Raw genomic sequence first — 18939 nt, 5'->3', positions numbered from 1 at the left:
TTGTGGGTGCCAATTATTTTTTTAAAAAAGTAAAAAAAAAAAAAAAAGCAAGGGAAGAAAACTCACCAACAAATTGTTCCACAAAAAGATAGGATTATGCTGAATGATATCTCTCTCGACCATGGTTAAAAATGTTTGTCATTTGTCATATGTCATAGTTATTATCACGAAAGGCATAATTAGGATAAAGAAGCAAAGGACATGATGAAAATAATGTTGTCTGGTGAGCATAGCAACAGCTCTTTGGGAAAAATGAATTTATTTATAATCTGAAGAACTCTTTCCTTTTCCTAAGTATTGTGAAAAAAATACATAATTTCGCAGTGTCACAACGTACATTGGCAGGACATCTGGGAAGACAAAGGTGCATTTTGGTGTGCATTCACTTCAAAATAATAATGTCCTGAGTTAAACAAGTATAGCATAATCCCATTTAATCTAGACTTCAAAGTGAGTTGAAGGCAGTGTATGTTCAAATGTGAGTTTACTGTGCCAGGGATGGTTTGGGTCACAGGATAAAGGTTTGTACCAAGCCAATGAATTGCTCCTGGTTCATGTGTATAGACGGCAGAAAACAAGAAACAAAAGTATCTTTTTAGAAATCTTTTGTGTACTAAAGATAAATTTTGTTTAAATAATGGTTATAAATATTGCAATTAATTTAAAAACCAATAAGACAACGAGTATAAAAGTCAGGAGAGAGTAAAGTGTTAAAATGATATGACATAAAAGCTGAAAGAGTCCTTTGAGGTCTTCTAGCCCAATATTTCTCAGAGTGTGGTCTGTGGGCAAAGTTAATTGAGGAATAGGCAGAAAAAAAGACAGAGGTGGGGATGGCTTCTGGGCAAATAAGTTTAAGAAAGGCTTTCTTAAACTCTTGTTTCTTTACTGAGAACTTTTCAGGCCCTTTACTGTTTAAGTGCATTTTATTTTTTTTTTTATTATTTTTTTTATTTTTTATTTTTTTTTTTTGAGACAGAGTCTCGCTTTGTTGCCCAGGCTAGAGTGAGTGCTGTGGCGTCAGCCTAGCTCACAGCAACCTCAAACTCCTGGGCTCAAGTGATCCTTCTGCCTCAGCCTCCTGGGTAGCTGGGACTACAGGCATGCGCCACCATGCCCAGCTAATTTTTTATATATATATCAGTTGGCCAATTAATTTCTTTCTATTTATAGTAGAGACGGGGTCTCGCTCTTGCTCAGGCTGGTTTTGAACTCCTGACCTTGAGCAATCCGCCCGCCTCGGCCTCCCAAGAGCTAGGATTACAGGCGTGAGCCACAGCGCCCGGCCTAAGTGCATTTTAAATTTGCAAAAGAGGGAACTCCCAAAAGGTTAGTCTGTGTGAAGTGAGTGTACACGTGAATGCATCTGCTCGTGTGTATATGTGTGTGTATATGTGTGTGTGTGTTTGTGTGTGTGTGTGTGAATCTCTGCAAACTACTGTTCTGTGGGAGATACTTAAATAAATTTTATTCTCATTTAAAACCCCCATCTTATATAAAGGGAAACTAAGGTCAAAGCAGGTTGACTACAAAACCCTGGCTGTAGAGCTGTGCAATGGTTGAGCTGGTCCTGGAGCTCATGCTTGAGCGTGGTTTTAACTCGTGCCACAGAAAGAGGATGAAGACAGGCGTGCCCGTTGGCCCAAGCTGAATAGGCAGCAGCTGACGTGCTTTTCCACTAGGAACAGAAAGAAGATTCAAAATATTGCCCCACTGGCCTGCGGCAATGCCAGTAGTAGTATTCTTTAAGGGTCTTGTAGGGCCATGGGGTTTTTAATCGAGCTTCAGCATGTGATTGAGCTTCAGCTAACTGGAGAGAATCCTATATTTAGCCAACTCATAGCTCAGCAGAAAGTACTTTCATTGCTAGCACCCAGTGTAGGAAAAAGAGGAATATAAAATTAGTCTTTTTTAAGGAGCATCTGTTTTAAAGAGAGATTAGGAGAAGCCTAGATTAGTGCTTTTCAGATTTTAATATGCATAGTGATCTTGTTGAATTTTGTCAGTGTGGAGCGGGGCAGTGGGGGGATGGGAGTCTGAGATTCTGCATTTCAACCGGACTCCTAAGCCGTGTTAATATGCGGCTTATTAAAGCACACTTTTGAATAGCAAGGGGCCAGTTCATAGGATAAGGAAGCAGGGGTTTTTTTTTGTGTGTGTATAGCTGTGGGAAAGACAGGATGGTATGGAATAGGGAGCCCAGTCCAAATGTCCTAGCTTGTTTCTTCACAATTTTCTGAAGAAAGGAGAAATAAAGGCAGAAAATATCTGAAAAATATTGGAACTGAACCTAAGTATCAGTGCTAAAATTGTAGAACTCTGCTATTTATTTAGCTATAGATCTTCCATTTCCTTTCTCCATTTTCTTCTCTAGGACCAAGGAAAGAACTGGATGTGAGATTTTCCTCTTTTTTTTTTTTTTTTTTTTTTTTTTTTTTTTTTACTATCTCTGTGAACTTCAACCTCTTCTCCGAGCCTCATTTTTCTGAATTTTTAGTGAAGATAAAAAATATGACATTAAAATGAGATAATGTGTGTGGACATCACACAGCATTCTCGTTTTATTTCTTTGCTCCTGAGAAGGAATCAATGAATGGAATTTGGGCTGAAAGTAAATACAAATTTGGACGCCAGAAAGCATACACAGTTACAATGCTGTTGTTTTGTCTCTGTTGCTATTAAGACGGCACAGGTTCCAACAGGGCCGCTGTCTCCCCATGAGTAAACCCGGGCTTCTTTTGCAGGGGGAATAAGTGAGTACATATGGCAGTGGGCAGAAGTGTTTTGTTGCGGAAAAAAGAATTTCACCATTTTTGGCAGTCTCTTCTTGTTATTTTTAATTAATGATATTTATTTTTGTCACACAATCAGGTGTTTTCTAGATAAAAAACTTTATGTAGACTGTCAAGGAATAAGTTTTCCACCCCCATGCAACATCTTAAATGGTCTCTTTGGGCAACAAAGACTCAGGAGAGAGCAGAGCACAGAACGTGATGTTGCAAAGCCAATAGTGCAGCCATTTTGGAGATTCTTGCATCCTGAGATACACGAATGAGATTTGGCTGAGATTTCTGGGAGGGCCAGACTAGTTCTACATAGAGGAAAAATAAGGCTGGCCCAGAAGGGTCTGGTTTTCATGGTAAAAGAATGTTTGCCCTAGTTGCAATGGGGCCAATAGAGGATAGTTAGTGAAGGACCCCAGGCAGCGGAGCCCCTCCCCTCACTCCTGCATAGAAAGATGCATCAACATGCAAACCAGAGCCCAGTACCAGAGTACCAGATGCTGCTTTCTAACAGCTGTGCAAACTGAACTCATGGAACTTCTCTCAACCTCAGTGTTCACATCCAGAAAAAGGACAACATAATGCTTGCCTTTCAGATTGGGGTGACAATGAAAAATAACATAATAAGGGAATAGCTGTAATTGCATTTTTAATATTTGTTTATTCCATTGTTCATTCTACCATTCTACTATTATCGCTTATTTGATGATCTTCTTTCCAGGTCTTTGTTGACACTACCCTTGCCCTGCCCCATGGCATTTGAATTTCCTCTTCCCATTGCCACTCTCCCTCCCCTTCCTGCGGTATTCATGGTCTAGCAGCTGTTCACTATTTCCCCACCCTGTCTTCCACCCCCACTTCCTCACCCATCCGCTGCCACATTGTTAAATTCTTTTGTGCACTGATCTCTACAAAACTGGCAGGCGTACACGGTCCCATTGGACATCCCAGGTACAGGACCAAGGCAGAGTGCCAACTCATAATTACTTTCCAGAAAGTTTTTTTTTTTTAAGTGCTAATGTAGCACATCCTAAATCCTATGCACGTAGGGCCTTGGATTAGCTGGAAAGTGTTAAAGGATTTTCTGTTACTGCTCTGCCTTTTATAACCTTGAACAAGTCATTTTCACTCCTCTCTTCTCACTTCTCTAATGGAAAGATTAGGGAGATAATATTAGTAAGGTGCTATCTAAATATGAAATGAGCTGTAAAGGAAATAAATATCAGACTGTGCCTGTCAGATGCTGCTGATCCTCCCAACAATATGATTTCCTGTGACCTTCAATCTCCTAGGATTGTTCCAGGAAGCAATGACACAAGTCAAGAAAGACTTCAGTTCTCCAGAGTCTTCTTAAGGTGTCTGTTCTGTTGGTCTTGTTGCTGGCAGATTTTCAATCACTAGTCCAATGAACACTTCTGAAGCATCTCCTGTGGCTCAAATGATTGATAAATAAGAAACTGGGGGTTTAGAAATGAAAACAAGAGTCCCTGTCCTCAAGGAGGGTACATCTTCTAGGGGGAGAAGCCCAATCCCACGCATTGCAATACCTGACTGATGGCGGTATGCAGAGAACGCCATGCAGAGCCGGGACAGCAGGGAAGCATCGCCAAACTCAGTTTGGAAAAAGGTTTTCTTGCGGAGGTGACTCCAAAGTGAGACCTGGAAAGTTGAGTTGGACAAGTTGAAAGAAGAGAACTAGGGTAGGTCAAAGAGGAAGTAAGTACATCATGACTTCAAGAAGTGCAAATTATAGTTTGGTGTGTCCAAGGGCTGAAAACGAAGATCTGGGGTGGTGGTGATAGAGCAGGTGTACCAGCCTGGAGACAGAGAACACAATTTGTAAAGAGGTCAGGATAGCAGAGGAAGCAGATGGCAGTCTTCCCCTGAAAGCGGTAGAGAGCCAGCCATGGGAGGACTTTAAACAAGAGACTTGTTTGATTAGAAAGATGGCTTTGGTTTTCCAAATATTAATATCTGCCTTCCTTTTGAGGTCCACTGCTTGTGTTCTTGTAGTTCCTAGTGAGGTATGTGCCTGGCCTTTAACCTTCACTGTCCGATCAATTTGATAGCCACTAGCCACATGAGGCTATTTAAATGTGAATTTAAATTCATTAAAATTAAATAGAAATATAAAAATGCAGTGCCTCATACTACTTAAACTACCAGATCCTACTATCCCATTTCACGTACTCACTAGCGACATTTCAAGGGCCAGTGACTACCTTACTTATAGATGGTACAGGTGTAGAACATTTCCAGCATGACAGAAAGTTCTACAGGATAAAGTTGCAGTGCTCTTCTTGTCCAGCTTTCCAGTGAGGCTGTACAGCACAGTAGAAACCCGCAGGAGTGCTCAATCCAGTTGCCTAGGTTCAAATCCTGCCTTTTTCACCTCCAGCAGTATCTGACCATGATAGACAAGTTACCTAACATCTCTGGACCCCAGTTTCCTAATCATAGAGCCTATTGATGTTGAGGCTTAAATTACTAATAATTAATGCATGCAACGAGTGTAGAATAGTGTCCAGCAAATGGTGAGTAGTCAATAAATGTTAGTGTTAGCTGTTAGCATTCATTTTATAAATCCTGAGCTGTGCTTGCCTATTTGGTTCTATTGCTTAGCTCTTATCCTACATTTAACATTGTTCTCTGGGACCTGGATGCCAACTTGACAATCACTGTCTTAAAGGCTCTACCTTGAGTTTCAAACCTATCCCTCCCAGTTTTCCCCCAGCTATTTCTGTTCCAGATTTGATTCATGTAATTTGTAATCTGCTGCCTTTGGGGCCCAGCATTGGCAGTGAGAGGGGGAAAGCACATTGTGAAAATTACCTGTGCATATAAAGTAAAGCTCGGGAGAGTTTCTTGGTAGGGTTGGGGGAAGGGAGAAGGGCAACTGCCATTGAGCAGGGCTCACCAAATCCCCTTGAATTCTCCCAGGCTACAGAGAGAATCTAAAATGATCCTGAAATTGAATCATTTTTCAAAGCCAAGTGTAAATTGTTTCCTACCATTTGAAGTGTCCTCACAAGCAAATTCATTTTAAATTTCCATACTTACAGCTCCCTAAAAGGTGTGTTAATACTTCAGTATAACATTTCAGAATTGTAATATGATGGCTCTGTGCTGAGTGTTTTAGCCATTGCTTGGTGCTTTGACTAATGATGGTAAAAGTATAAAATCCCTTCATAAATGGCTTAAACGATGATCACATATGTTTCTAGGTCTAAATTTCTCTTTTCTTAAACCCATGATCATCTATTCTAGTAAAATTATATTTTCCTTTGTGACAAACTTTTCTTAAGGAATCCATTTTTCTTCCTTGCCAGAGGTATTTTTATTTCAAAGTTATAACTTCTAAACTAGAGATTATTATTTCCTTGCTTTTTTGCCAATAATTTCTATTTGACTATCATAAAAGTGCCATTCTCCCTTAAATCTCTTGGTATTTCGATCTTTATATTTATAATTAAGAAAAAACTCACTTGCACATACTTTCAGACAAAGAAAGTTTTATTTGGGCAATTATTTTGCAAATGAGTTTTTGTTTCATAGTAACTATGTGTGCTCCATCCCCAGGCAAACTGGCTGGGTATGAAACTTGTCTTCAACACCTCTCTGTTCCCTTCTGTGGGACAGCTCATGTTTAGGGCCTCCTGAGGGGTCCCCTCCATAGACCTGCTGCTGAGGCATCACTGCACATTCCACACCAGGATCCCAAACCAAAATGAAATTCATACAATTAAAGGGAAAGGGGGAAGCCAACAACAACAAAGTAAAGGGAATGGTGGGGAGTGTGGTACACTGGAAAGCAGATGCTCCATCCAAACGGGGTAGCCATGACAACAGTCCATTCCAATACAGTACTGCCAAACCATTGTTCTAGATCTGCAGAATTTTCAAAGGATGTCTGAAATCTAGATTCAATTAAAAAATATAACGTGGACAAATATTACATGGACCAAGCAAAGCATGTCAATGTCTTGCCCTTTTGAGTCCTTTCCTTTTATCCTTAAATGCCTGCAACATCAACATTTACCTATGCCAAGTTGGGATTAGAATGAATAAAGGTAATGACTATTCATAAAAGTACAAATAATATGTTAATAAGTTAGAAAGTGGCTGCCTCAGAATGGAGTTAGGGGTAGAATAAAAGGCAAGATATGAGTCAGACTTATTATTTGGTAAAAACAAAAGACCCTACCCCCCCCCAAAAAATGAGTATTACATTTTAACAAACACATTTTGATGGCCATGTCAAAATTTATTGCTTCAATGAATTTTAGGTATGGTGCCAATGACTACGAAGATCAAGCATGCTCAACATGCTGTCTGTTTCTTCTTGCTTACCGGATCTTTACACTATCCTTAAACACTGGAATGCAACACAAGGAGTGGTGAGACATACAGAAAGGAGGGCAGCTGCCTCCTGCCATTCTGTAAGGACAGGCCCAACTATTCTTGTTTGTAGATGACAAGTCAGGAACAAATTTACCAGGTAGGGTGTTCATGGCAGAACTGGAAATAATATTCGCATCTTTCTAATCCCTTCCTGAGGCACTTTCTTCTAAATTTTAGGTTCATCCCAAAGAAAAATTTTAAGGAAAGCTCTGAACCCCTTTGCCATGGATGCATATAAAGGACCACACAAGCTCATACAAAAAAGGAATGTATGAGCATAATCTCAATTTCAAAAGTGTCCTGTATATGTGGTCTAATTAAGGGTCTGGTTATTCTCTCCAAAAAGTGTTCTCAAAGCTAAGACAAATGCACTCCTTTGAAACCATTTATTTTTGAAATCTAATTATGAAATACAGAAGTTTGTGCATTTAGCCATAGTTTATCCACTCAGTTGCAAACAGGATATGCCACTAGCTAGGACTTTGCTCTTTACTAACAATTCTTTGAATGCCTGAAAATTTGCTTATTTATCTGTCTCACTTTCTTTCCATAGGAAGGGGAAAGAATGATTATAAATTAACCTTAAATGTCCCACCCAACTGGGCCTTTGAAGACCTAAAATATTTTTAAGATAGAATATATTGACTTTGTCACAGAATTTAGGAATAAGCAGTTGTATGTCCTTTTAAATGACCAAGGGCACCGCAGGACAAACAAACATCATGACAAATTATGCTCATTTATTACATGTATGTGAATAAAATGTGGCATGAATTTGATAGGCACTAATTTGAAATTTTAACCCTGAGTAGAAACAAATGAGAATGCACCACTGCTTTAGTTAAAATGTAATAGAACAACAGGGCATCATTCACAGAAGTACAAAAATTTCAAGCTGTGGACTAAGTTTCAATACTGAATTACACATCTTGGAACTCTGTTAAGTCAAATATTTTGAGTGTCTGTAAAACTAAGCCTCCCCATTTCAATTACAATCTATTAGGCATCTGTCCTTCTTTACAAGACCATATCAGGAAAATAGCATGTCTCTTAACTAAGGCAGATCTTCAAAAGGAATCTGGCTGACTCAGGTTAAGATTGAGAGTGGTGGGAGGAAACTCAATTTTCAGATTGAGCTCAGAAAATAAGTGATAAAACATATATCCTATTGGAAATTGTTTTGAACCGAGTCTGTATTCTTTAGAAGTCTTTTTTATGTAATGGACATTGAATGCTTCCTGGTAGGCATAATTTTATGGCTTTTGCTTTTGGAGACATAGGAGGTTATTACAGGGAGTCCCCCAGATGACTTCCTTGCATTTCAGAGAGGCAGTGGTTGGTGGGCTGATCAAAATAAAAAGTGTGTTTGTGGTTCTGGTTCTTTTGTCAGTTTTGGGGAGCTCAGTTATCCCACACTCCCCTGGAGGTACATTCTGACACTATTACAGAATTATCCTTACATTTAATATTCCTAAGGGAATGTGGATGCAAGATTACATTTTGGGATTTCAGAACAAATCTCATCCAGCTAAATTCTGGCAGACAAAGAAGACAATCTCTGATCTAAATGTTGGTGATGTTTGTGGTAGGTTTGGAAGAAGATTCCCACATAGTGAACATGGAGAAGAGAGTGTTCAGGCTGGGCTACAGATTCCCATTGGGCTGAAGCTGCCCAGGCAGTGTTTGTGTGTAGGGTTAGGACATAAGATAAAGACCAAGGATGGGATGTCATGTGTCTGCTAGGTCCCCAGGATAAAATGGCTAATATGTGGTAGACTGTATTTACTTCCCATAGTTACTCTTTATATCAGTTAGCTATTGCTGAGTAACAATCCACCTAAAAACTGGGTGGATTAAAAATTAACCATTTGCTATTGCTCATGAGCCTACAGGCTGGCTAAGTAGTTCTTCTAGTTCTATCTAGATTCACTCATGCATCTGTAAGCAGTTGCAGTTCTGTATATGGCCATGTTCTTCTACGTGTTGGAGGGTTAGCTGGCTGTTGGCTTGTCTGAAATGGCTTTGGCTTGTGTCCACATTTATCTCACTTCCTCCAGCACCCTACCCTGTATGTGTTGTGTTCTCATGGTTACAGTGGAGGAGCAAGAACAGTCAAGGAAGATCATAAGAAATTTTTTGTCAAGCCTCCAATGTCCAAAATCCTAACCAAACTGTGACCACCTGGGAATTTTAGTTTTGGTGGATTTTTACATATTCATCTAGTCTACATGAGCCAGTAGATGTGGTAGCCATAAGCATCTACCCCTGATAGCATTCTTTCATAAGTTCCTTCCAGGAATCATGCTGGCTGGCTGGGTTAATTAGCACTATAGAACTAGAGAAGGTGAATGTAATTAATTATATGAATTTGAGTAGTTCAGGTTTATATTTTTTAATTACATAATGAAACTGGAATACTTAGCAAGATTACTGGAACAAAAAATCTAAATGCTTTCCTCTTTATGCCCTGGATTCACGCTTGGATTCGCTTTGAATCACATCTATTTAGATGGACCTTCTTGAATCCTTATTGCTTGCTATTGCTGCAATTTTACTGTTTGGCAACCATTTTGACTCTTAATCATGTATTTAAAAAGCCAGGGCTCCCTGGCTCTAGGCATTTCTAGCTAACACAAAAAATGATCTCCCTGAAGTTGCAGTCTCTTGAAATATTACCATGTATTTGGCTAGTTACTTTTTAACTTAGCTTGTGCTAAGATGTTAATGGATAATCACTGTTACCACAATGTCAGATAGTATATTAGTATTCTAGAGCTGTAGCCTTTAGAGTTTTAAGGCAAAGAAAGGGCCAATAGGGCGTATTCCAGCTTTCCCTGGCTGGCACCTGAGCAGTGTAAAAGTAGAGGGTAAGATGAGAAAACTAGAGTCATTAAATATTTAGCATGTGACAATGACATGGGAAGCTCTGAGGTAAAGGAAAATGACTCCTCTTTCTTGTGCCAAGGAAGTTACAGAGCAAGCCCTCTCCTGTTTGTAAAGTTGAGTTTAATAATATTTGCAATTTATTAAACCTTTCTTCTAAGGACTTCAAAATATGATGTAACCAAACCCTGGTGCTTTTATTAATTGCATCTTTTAAAGTTCTAAACTATTTATGCAAAAAGGCATGGACATTTCCTAACTTTATGGTTTGTTGAAGTGTATGTGTGGGTATGTGTTTGAATGTGTGTACTTCCCCCTACCCCAACAGGAGTGTATTGTTCCCTTTGCTGTGAGTCCAGAAGTTCTGCCATTTACTGGTTATACAACCTGGGGCAAGTCTCAATTTCTCTCAGCCTCAATTTCCTTACTTATAAAATGGGAGTAATGATGCTTCTGAGGGTTATTGAGACAATTAAATGTAATAATATATGAGAAAACAGTAAAATAGGAAGCCATTTAAGGTCAATGAATTGATGAAAGGAGAGGTGGGAATTGCTCTTTTTCCAACTTGATTACAAGGACTGTGCTGAAGTCTGATTTGACAAATGCCCCAGGAAGCATATGGACACATTTTCTGGACAGATGGCTGATAAATTCTGTGGTGTGCATGCATGACTTTCGATGTAGTTACTTTAGCTTGAAGAGCCTCTTTCAGGAATCTTTATGGGGCTAAACTGTGTTGGGTGAACCTCAACAAACAAAGAGTTGCAGGCTTGAACCTAATGCAAACAGTTGCACGGACTTCGGTACACTGAGTGTAAATAACATCTTGAATGCCACCAAATGTCACTACCAATGCTTGATGGTATTATATAAATTCAACTTTAATTGAGCAGAGCTAAATCCAACCAAATGGACCTGTTTAGATCCTCAAATACTGAAATAAAGCCTAAATCATAGAGATTCTATGCCTTGTGCCTGAGATGTCCCCATATATAAAATATATTAAATATATATAAATAGAAGTGTATGTGTATATGTAATAATATATATGTGTGCAAATGTGTGTGTGTGTGTGTGTGTAGGTACTCAGCTTGACAACTCTTATCAACTTGAGAACAAAGTCTTAAGTAAACAGCCATCCTCAGATACCAGCTGTTCCAAGAGCTACTCTATGGGACAGGGGAAGGGTGATTTATGCACAAGGAGAAATTGTTTATATTCTGTGGCAGTGTGTCCCCGCTCCATTAAAAATTAGTAACCAAATCCATCTATAACAACCTTAAAAAATAACAAGAGTTCATAGGAGGTTCAGTTTCTGGGTGCTAGCACATTTATGACTTCTGTATAGATCATCTAGGGGATTTAAACAGACTGCTAAAGATGATCATTATAAAGTGTTCTTGTTGTAAAGTGCTAGAGCTGGGCACTTTAAACAACTGTATTCAGGCACACTGTATTCAGGCACAAAATCAAATACACCAAGTTCCTGTTGCTTCCTAGCTAGGTGTCTGATATTAAACTAAATTCATATCTGTAATATATACAAAATTCTGAAAGAATATTGTAGCTGGTAAGGAATAGTTTTTCATTTTAAAACAAGAGATATTTGGGAGATAGGAGGTTGCTGTTCTATCTTTTAAAAAAAAATTCCAGAAGATGAATTGTTATCTCTTTGCTACAAAACCCAAATCTACTTCTTAAAACTTTGATTATCAAAGGAAACATTGGCTTGAATAAAGCTGAAATTACTGGCTTGCCATTCAGATTCTTTCCTTCTTGTTCTGTAATAGGTTGAAGTAAGAGCAGTTGTTTATGATCTTTATAACAGATACCATGTAAGTGTGGATTTACTAGCATGCTGCACTTAAGTGCCTCTTCTGCAGGCTAAATAGCCTAGTTCTACAACCTTCCCTTAAGTGTAGATCACTTTTCAGCTGTTTAACAGTCATCTTTGTTGCTCTCCTCTGAAGGGTTTCCAAATTATTTCCACCCTTCTTAAGTTTTCATCATCAGTAACGTTGTGTCTATGCAGTAAATGTTCTGCTGGGCATTGTGCCAGATTTGATTGCAAACGTCTTCTACCTGCCCCACAAGCTTTAGGGCTATGTTACAAACAACACAAATGAGATCAGTATATTTAATAACACATCGACAGTGCATGGCCTTTGATTTAGGAGGAAAGAAAGACATAGGCATCGCCTGGTTATTTTTATCTTATTTTACTTATTTCCATTGGTAACTCTACTCATTGATCAAGGATCTTTGCTGTTCTTAATTTGGAGGATTGCCACTGATTTTTTAATTTAATGTGAGGATATATTTGAAATACACTCAGTTTAAGTCGTATGGTAGAAAAGAAGACTTTGAACCACCTTCAGGACTGTATTGGGTTATTATCCAAGAATAAGTGACCAGGAGACCAAATAAGTGGCAATGGATACTTGTGGGGCTCTAATATGGGCATCAGTCGATAATCTAGGGCCATATTCAAGTCAGGAGGATGACCCCAAAACAGGAAGATCCAGGTATTGGCAAAAGTCGTATAAAAACCAACTAACCATTGACAACACCGATAACAACAACAGAAACAAAATAGAGGTAATTATAGACTAACCAGACAGAACACCTCCCTAGTCAGCTGTTTAATAAGGGAACTTCACTGTCTTGGGTTTCCTTTTGGGGGTGGCACTGGCCCTCTGATGAGGTCAGTGTAGGGCCAGGTGTGGGTTGAGCTGAGGTTTGCACCTGTGTTATGAGGAAGTAAAGAAAGAACCCTGAGGGGAAGGGCTCTGAGTTCAGAGATGTGAAACCCTCCTTTAAATAAATATTGGTTATTAAACCAATAACCTGACTTGGTTGACCTCTTCCACCTTCCACATTGACTACCAGGAAGTTTAAACCACATTTACCGATCAATTATTACAGTGAAGAAGACCCTCTCAGCCTGCATATTTGTACTTATTTATTTATTTTCTTATTCACTTTTATTTTCTACTTGTATGTACATTTTCTGTAGTTCTGGTTTTGCATCTTTATTAATATTTTCCCATGTTGGTAGTAGGGCTTCTTGTAACTCCTATTCTTTAAAAAATAAGATGGCATAAATAAATACATTTGTGTATCCATAAAGGAAAAGCACTGACTGGATCATAAAACTTGGCTGGTTTATTTGTGTGCTCTATCCGTTGTGATATTTACTTCCCAATATCTGTCTCGTTGGGCAAAATTCACAATCTTCATAGGAATGAAATGAAGTTGTTTACCTGAAATATTTTTACTTCTTTAAGACATGAAATAAAAATAGACCTTATTTTCCTTCAGTAAAAACTCATCTGCAGTGTTGTTATTATCTCTTTGGATGGGCAAGAATAACACATGTGTTTTTGATCATGTGTCTCTCACGTGCATTCTCTCAAGGACCCCTGGTAACCTTAAGAAACAGAAGCAATTTTACATGTAGGACCCTAAATTACAGCCACAATGATATGTGGGAGAGACTGAGTTTTAATAGGTAGCTCCATACTGGCTCTCTTCTGCTGTACTACTAATATGTGGGCAGGATATGCAACTGAACAGTAGGCTCCTTCTGAATATGCATTTTAAATGTTTTATAAGTCTTGGTGGGGCTCCCTCAATTTTATTTTCCCATGTTGCATGGGAAATATTCACAAAAAGATAAAATTTTAGTCGTGTGTTGCTTTGCCACTGGACATTTTGTTCCAAACATCCCTTTTGCTTTTCCATTGCTCTTTGTGACTCCTCCCAGAAGAAGCATTTTTTTTTTTAGAGTAATGAACTGAATGAATAGTACACATGTCATGAAATATCATCTTAGAAAATTATCCTTATCTTTTGGTTGGCATTCAGGGTTTGCAGTCCTGGGTTTAAGTCCTGCTCCCCATTGTTATTTACTCTGTGATTTTGGACAAGACAATGAAATTCTCTAATCTTTATTTTCTTTTTCAGTGAAATGGTGATACTAATTCCCTTTTGGCCTTGTGAGGAGCAGTTCAGATAATTCGAGTAAAAGGCCAATCAACCATCTAATCCTCCACCCACCTAAAGCATGGACTCCCCCAGGGTCATGTCCTTGACTTCACAAGGACTCCTGTCCACTAACTCTACCACCATCTCACCCTCAGTAGTTCTATCTTGTGTTTTCATTTTCTCCCACGCAGATCATATTCTAACTGTAGCATATTCTAACTGTAGATCATCTAACTGTAGCATTCCCTTGCAAATATAATTCCGTTTCCTTTCTTCCTTTTTCCTACTGATGCTCATGGAAAAGTCTCTACTCTCATTAAAAACTCTTTTGTACTCTAGGCTTGTATTTGAGTCAAATGGTCCCAAAGAAAAATACACATGCTCACTGGATATTTTTACCTTCAATTTCTGGTCACAGTCTCAGATGGGCACCCCACCCCATCCCCTGCTCCCTGCCCTACCTGCTAATGACCTTGCTTCATATTCCTCCGAGAAAATGGAAGCATCAGACAGGAGGTTTCTCATCTGCTTACCATCAACATTCTCAACCTCATCACGTCTGTATTTTGTAAACAGTACAGGGATCTATGAATATTAATTATTATTATGCCTTCATAACTCTTGGTTGGAGATATCTAATGCATTTGGAATACTGTCTAAAAAAAACCTTCTCAAATTTGACCTCTATTAAACTGTTGTACAGAAAAAGGAGTATATTAATCATAGTGTACTATTGTGAAATTTATCTTTATTAAAATGTGTGCTAGAAGCATGTGAAGCACAAAAGGAGCTACTTGAGTCTGATCAAGGAAATGACTAATTTGACCATTTTGTCATTGATTTTTTTAGGATATTTATTTTTGGAGTGATAAAGATCATTAAGCATTATTCTCTGGGTTCCACTGCTGAATATAGGTGATACATAATTGCCTATGTTACAATTTAGTTTACTTTTAAGAAACCTACAATGACTTATGATTATGTTGCTAAAAACTCAAGTTCCAGATAATTTTTTCTTTTTCCCCTTTGTACATTGTCACTTGCTAATCAATGAAAGCCATAGTTGCTCGCAGGGGTTAAACCACTCAAACTCTTCAGCTGAGAAGGGCATCCTCTACCACTTGTTAAACTTCCTCTATGAAAGAGCCCTTCATAAGCAGCCTCTCTGGGAAACAATAAGAAGACAAATTAGCAACTTGAAAAATAAGGGTGTATTTTCACAATCTGTCACAATCTCTTTGATCGTGTTATGAGAAAGACTTGACAGATTTCTTTTTCTCCTCTAAGTTATGGCTGCATAATGATCTCAGTCTCCATAATACCGTCATTACTAGGTGTGCTGAAAAGCCAGCTTTGACTTCTCTTCCATGTGCTGTCTGTTTACCATTTGTACTCCCAAACCTGTTTAGAAATGATAGTGTAACACCTGAGCACAAAGACTAGACAATAGAGGTAGTGTCTTGGGAATCTAACTTTCCCAAAGTGAATAAAATAAACCAAGTCTTCAATATGGCTAATAATGTACAGTAAAATGTAATTGGAAATAAAATTTTATTCTTTACCTTTAGCTTGTTTCATCATCTTTCCTTAGGTATTTCCTTTAAAACATTGATCCTGTGAAATGGTCCATGAGAGAAAAAAATGTCCATGATCAAAAAAGTTAGGAAATAGCTTTACTCTAATCTTTCTAAGAAATTCAAAATGCAAAAGTACTGAAAAACCCTGCTGTGGGACATTGAGCCAACTACTTAACCTCTCTGTGTTTGCTTGTCTGTAAAATCAGTACCCCCTTAATATTTTGAAATAAAAAAATAACCATAATATATAAACTGAAAGAACAAGTAGTTAGGAAATAAGAATAGCCAAATTAGAAAAACAGATAAAAACAGATAAATATGTTCTAATTTATCTGTTATATTTCTCTGATATATCTTATTTATCTGTTCATATTTATCTGTTTTTTATCTGTAAAAAACAGATAAATATGTTCTAGTATGTATAACAGGTATTCCAAAAGTTGCTAGTATAAGAAAAAAATAGGCAAATAAGAAAAAATGAAAAATTTTAAAAAATGAAATATGGTTATTAGAATAAAAATCTCAATAGATGAGCTAAATGTATACAAATTAGAATAGAATATTGTGTTGGTGAAATGGAAGTTAAAACTTCGATGACAGAAAATGCAAAACATGAAAAAGATAGAAGGGAAGCAACGTTATAATGGCTGAGAATTTTCCAGAATTGAACATGGACATGAGTCTGATTGACATATTGCAGCAGCTCTTAATGTGTGGTCCAGAGAATCCTGGGTGTCTCTGGAAACTTTACAAGGAGTTCACAAGGTCAAAACTATTTCTGTAATATTAATATTAAAGTATAATTTACCTTTTTGTTATCATTTTTTATGGTAATGTGTTTTCCAGAGGCTCCATGACATGTGATGACACTGCATAAAGAACTATGTCAACATTTGGAAGACCTGCATGACTGAGTGAACCAATACTTTCCAAATGTTCAATGTATGATACTAAAACACAATGCATAGGTAATAGATCCATTCAAAGTACCAGGCAGCACAATGTGAAAGAGTATAAAAGGATCATTGATGTGACTTCAAATTCCCTTTGGCATCTAACTGTTAAGAAACAATCACTTGTTGAGTTTTGATGTAGTGTTAAAGAAGAAGAATATCCACAAGTATTTAAAACAACTTTTGAAATATTCTTTCCACTTTCCGACTATAAAAAAATAACGACAACTACCTCATTGGGTGGTCTGAAGGCTTAAAATAGTTAATATATGTAAAACCCTTAGAGCAGTGCCTGGCACTTAAAAGAGCTAATATTTTTTAACCCAATATTTTCCAAATCTTTGGACAGACAACCAATTAATGCCACATAAAAGAAACTCTGAAGAAAACCTGTCATGAGATACTAAATGTTTCATTGGAGGGTGAGCATCTTGAAGGCAAAGGTTCTTTCTGCTTACTTGTGGACACCCTGCTCCTCACGTGGTACCAGACACCTAACAGGCACTTGGTAAATTAATGGATGCAGTTGCTCAACACTGTCCTTCATGTCACCTCTTGCCTCCCAGCATGCTTAGTTTAGGTGGTTGACCTGTGTCTGACAACAGCTGGATGAACCCACATTTTTCTTTTCTTCTTGGTATTAATAGTATTCAATTGGTTAGTGCTTAACAAACTAATGTTATCTCATTTCATTACCTACATGGAATTCACCATATTATCAATTAGGGAATTAGGGATTTGCGACTAAGAGTGGTACAGTTGAGATCTGAACCCCAAATGACTCTAGGTACAAGATTGTCCTTCCCCTGTCATTCAGAAGAGAAGCCTGCTCAGCTTTGTAAGACCAGAAGTGGCTTGGACCTAGGATTAAATCTTAATAAATCTTAATATTAGAATTCTTTTCTTTAAGCTTCTTTCAGCTTCTCTATGGCCTTTGAGATACAGAATTTGTCTTAATTGAGAAGAATGTTAATTGATTTGATCACTTGTTAGGTACTTAAAATTATAGTTATCACTAAAGTTCTAGGGCTTTTTTCTAGTACATATATTTTGATTGCTTTGAATAAATGTACATCAATAACATGTGTAACTTGCTTGTTCACTTTGTCTGATTTGTTGTAAGATATGTAAGTTCTTGGTAGCCCGAAGGAACAAAGTATTTGGTTTGGGGACCCAGTGACTGGCTGAGAACTCTCAGATTCCTTTGGTTTTCTGTTCACTCAGTTGAAGATGACTAAGAATTTTCTAAGACTTAATTTTGTACTCCAGAACACTTGGTCTGGTATATATGATGAAATAGATTGCACAGCTTGATTATGTCTCTGACAAGGTAAAAACCCCTTTTATCTGAGGCACGGGAGCCTCTTTAAATTATCAGGTCCAGAAAGGCATTTAAAATGTACCAGCAGTCTCAATCCCCCTCAAGCTGAATAATTACCTCTTGAAGCCCCTTGCTTGGAGCGCTCTAGAATCACTGAAACCAAGTAGCCATAGAAGGCCACACACCTTATAGTTCAGCAGTCTACAGCCAATCACAAGCCAATGTCTTTTCTGTAAACCAATGAGAATTCCTGAGAAATGACTTTTGTAATCAGTCCGTCTTTTCTTTTGTGTGTGTGTGTGTGTGTGTCTGTGTGTGTGTGTCTGTGTGTGTATCTTTTTTTTTTTTTTTTCTTTAAAAACTTGAGCCTCTCTTTTGTACTCTGGAGCACTCCCCAAGGCAACTGGAAGTGTGTCCTGGGCTGCAGTCCTCAAACTTTTTGCTTGAATACTCTGTTTAAACTGCATTATGACCCTTTGGATTATTTCCGATTGACATCTCTCGTCAATGTTTTCCTTATCTCAAGCATAGGGCTGTTATAATATTAGTGGTTCCTCTTAATGTGAGGGAAAAATATATAGTCTTAATTTTCTATGTGAAGATTTTTAGTCTCATTTTATATAGATTACATTTTTTCTGAATTAGTCCTACAAGCATGCTATTTTATTGCCCAGTAATCTAAGAAGGACACTCTCTTTTTCCTTCCCCTTTGAAGTTTTTGAATCATCAAGAACATTTTCTTTTTTCTTTACTTTAACCACCTATGCTGGTAGTATCTTTCATCAGTCATCATCTGCAGAGACCTTTTGGAATATAATTCTTTTGAATCACAAATAGAACACCAGGGAATGTTTGCATTCCACTTAAGGCTGAAAATATAGGAGCAAATAGAGGTTGAAACAAATAATGTGGCACTATTCTGAAGCTGTGCAATACAGCTCTTAAATTACAATTTCAGTTTCACAATAACTTACGATTTCAGTTTTGCAAAGGCACAGCACAAAGTCAGAGCAATGAATGGGACCACCCAG

The sequence above is a fragment of the Microcebus murinus genome, chromosome 8 (assembly GCF_040939455.1).
Source record: "Microcebus murinus isolate Inina chromosome 8, M.murinus_Inina_mat1.0, whole genome shotgun sequence".
In the NCBI taxonomy this organism is placed as follows: domain Eukaryota; kingdom Metazoa; phylum Chordata; class Mammalia; order Primates; family Cheirogaleidae; genus Microcebus; species Microcebus murinus.
The sequence above is the reverse complement of the archived record's forward strand: the minus strand, read 5'-3'. Positions refer to the sequence as shown.